Here is a 3,960-nt window from a genome sequence, read left to right on the forward strand (position 1 = left end):
ATTTTATTTATAACTTTTTCATATACATATTAAACAAATCACCAAAAATAACAAGCAGAATTGTAGAATAAAATATTATAAGCTTCACAAAAAGAGGCATACAATGCCTAATTATAGGTTCTATTACGATACATACTGTATTATCATTTCGACAACGTGTACACATATACATGTATACAAATATAATTTAGTCATCCAGACCAACTTACTAATACATATTCTGCTTTGTTTATTACATACCATCTATCCCCATCTATAATAATTTGTGCAATTTGATCAATACCCCTACTTACCCAGAATCTCCGATCCTTGAATTGCTGCAACTCTTTTAAATAATAATTACTCCATAATGGTGAATATATTATACTATCGTTCAGCTCATATTGTTTTTTAACCCAATCCCATATTTTACTAAAACACCTACAAATTGGTATCCGTGCTAGTTCTGTGAATTTCAACATCCCAGATTCCAAGAAGACAAGCCCACTATTAAATTCCATATTTACCCTTTGTGCAATAGCTTGGATTATTCCGTCATCTTTCCCCCCTAGTATATATTGCAGTACCGAAGCCACGAAATAAAGAAAGAAATTCGGCAATGCCCAGCCTCCCTTTCCTTTGGGCTTATAAAGATGTTCCAATTTAAGTCTCACCCTCTTCCTGCCCCAGATTAACTCATTCAGGAGTCTCTCAATGATTTTAAAAAATTTGCCATTGATCCATATAGGTGTAGCTGTTGTAGCATGCAACAATTGGGGTAGCAAGATCATTTTAACCAGTGCTAACCTGTCTGACTGTGATAATGGTAATTTAATCCATACAAATATTTTCTTCCGGATTTTTTGTATTAATGGCATTAGGTTATTTCCAATATATTCTTTCGGCTCAACAGACACTTTAATACCCAAATATTCAATGGTATCTCCTTTGGCCAGTACTGTCAGGTTTCCCCTGTTTTCAAAAGAGAAAATTGTATCCGCTATTGTATCCATAATGATCGGAATAGATTCCTCTGTTTGCTCTACTGTAAACAGTATGTCATCAGCATACAATAGTATTTTATCCTCTGACCCATTACGGCCCCACCCTAAAATGCCTGTATCATTTCTGCACCTTATTGCTAATGGTTCCAGAAACAACACAAATAAGATCGGAGAGATTGGACATCCATGTCTTGTACCTCTTAAGATGCTAAATTCTTCCGTCAAGCCTTGACCTATTCTAATTTTGGCCTTTGGTTCCGAGTATAATAATCGAATATAGTTCACAAACTGTGTACCAAACCCGAATCCCTTCAAAACCTCCCAGAGGAAGACCCACTCCACCCTGTCGAAGGCCTTAGCCGCATCTATCGACAGGATGGAGCGCCCCCTTCCCCCCCGGCCCAACTGTATACCTGCAAAGACCTTTCTAATGTTACTAGACATGTATCTCCCTGGGAGAAAACCGGACTGGTCAGGGTGGATCAACCCCCCAGCAACAGATTGCAATCTTATACATAGGGCTTTCGCATATATTTTAATATCTGTATTAATAAGGGATATTGGACGGTATGATTCTATTTCTGTATTAATTTTATTTTTCTTAGGGATAAGTGATATTATTGCCTCATTCATTGAAGCCGGTAACCCTTCTTTTCCCAGTGAATACTTCAATACGTCTGCTAAAATCGGAATTAACACCTTCCCACATCTCCGATATAACTCAAAGGGTATTCCATCCGACCCAGGGGTTGTGTTTCCCACTATGGTGCCAAGGGCTTCCTCTAAGTCTTTCCCCGTGATTCATCTAATTGTCCCTTTTGGTCGGGGGTTAGCTGCGGGAGTTCAATCCCTTCGAGGTACTCTGTGATCTTATCTACCCCTTGTGTTGGATTTGAGGAGTATAACTCAGAAAAAAAATTAACAAACTCCCTCTGAATTATATTTTTGTCATTGGTCAAATTCCCCTCCCTAGTCCTAATTACATTTATACCGGGGTTGTGGTCTTGGTTTTGTACCACCCTAGCTAACATCCTACCGGGTTTCCCCCCTCATAGTATTTTCTATATCCTGCAAAGAAATTGGCGTGTTCTGATTTGTCTATTAATTCATCTGACAATTTCTTATGGGCCGTGTTCAATTTTTCAAAATTCTCGACATTTGGTGTTACTCTAAAATTTTCCCTACATTTTTTAATATTCTCTTTTAGCTTCCCTTCCTTTATACGTTTGATTTTCCTAGCCCAGTGAATTTTATTATATAAAAAACCCCGAATATGAGACTTTAATGCGTCCCAGACGATCCTTATATCCATATTCCCTTTATTATCTTCCCAAAATAACTCTATCTCCTCCATCAAAGCTTGATCCATATCCAATATTGTCAACCAATGTGCATTGATTCTAAAAGGTAATGTATTCCCCCCACTAATACACTTACTTCTTACATCTAGTACTATGAGATAATGGTCCGATATGGTATTAGGCTCATATGTCATTTTTATTATATGTTCCATACAGGTCCTATTACCCAGGGCAAGATCTATCCTAGACATACTTTTATGTGATCTACTAAAACACGAATATGCTTTTTTTGGGGGGTATTTTTGCCTCCATATGTCTAACAGCCCTACTTCATCACAGATCTTTTTCAAGGGTGTCTCTCCTTCTATTTTCCTAGCGGGATCACATGATATTCTAGCTATCTCAGGATTCATTATACAGTTATAATCTCCACAGGCCAATACTGGACAATTCGGACAGTTGTCCAAAAACAGCAGCAAGTGCCTAATGATCTCCGAAGAATACGGTGGTGGAATATATACAAGGCCAGCACACATCTCAAGCCTTCCAATATTGCGTCAATAAAAACATATCGACCATAATCGTCAGATTTAGATTTTAATACCTTCAAATCTATTCTCTGGTGAATTAAAAGACTAACTCCCCTGGAAAGATTGGTGTGGCAGGAATGGAACTGTTTCCCTATCCATTTACGCTCTAATCTACTTATTGTTTCTTGTGTTAAATGAGTTTCTATTAAGACTACAATGGCTGGGAGGTGCCTGTTTATACAGTCGAAAATAGCAACTCTTTTAATGCGTTCCCCCATTCCTCTGACGTTCCAGGTCAATAGCTTAGCGCTCCCCATGACTCAAGAGAGAAAAAAAAAAAAGAACCCAAACAAACAAACCCCCCCCCCCCTCTTACCGGGTTCCCTTCACCTTTATTTGGCCTACAAACCATTTCTTGTAGGTCTCCCCCCCTCAACTCACCTCTCCATTTCTCCCCCTCCCTTCGCCCTACTGCCACCAGCCTTCCCAATATATAGTCACAAGGATAACTGATCAATCTAACAGTCTCATAACCCCTTTGGATCTAACCACTCCATCGCCTGTTCTGGGGTTTCAAAAAACAAAGCCTCATCTTGGTAGATAACCCTTAATTTAGAGGGAAAAAGAAGAGCGTATCTTAAATTAGCCTTCTGTAATCTCCTTTTGACCTCAACAAAACTCTTCCTTTTATTTTGCGTGGTTTTCGAGTAGTCCGGGAATAACATGATTTTTGAATTTCCGTGAGACACTTCTCCTTTCTCCCTTACTCTCTTTAACCCCTTCCCGCCGCGGCCCTTTTTTGATTTTGCGTTTTCATTTTTCACTCCCCACATTCAAAAATCTGTAACTTTTTTATTTTTCCATGTGCAGAGCTGTGTGATGGCTTATTTTCTGCGTAACAAATTACACTTCAAAATGGTGGTATTTAATATTTCTTGCCGTGTACCGGGAAGCGGCAAAAAAATTCCAAATGCAGTGAAATTGGTAAAAAAACGCATTTGTGCCGTATTCTTGTGGGCTTGGATTTTACGGATTTCACTGTGCACCCCAAATGACATGTCTACTGGGTCGGTACGATTACGGGGATACCAAATATGTATAGGTTTTATAATGTTTTCATACATTTAAAAAAATTAAAACCTCCTG

This window comes from Engystomops pustulosus, chromosome 6 (genome assembly GCF_040894005.1).
Source record: "Engystomops pustulosus chromosome 6, aEngPut4.maternal, whole genome shotgun sequence".
Lineage (NCBI taxonomy): Eukaryota > Metazoa > Chordata > Amphibia > Anura > Leptodactylidae > Engystomops > Engystomops pustulosus.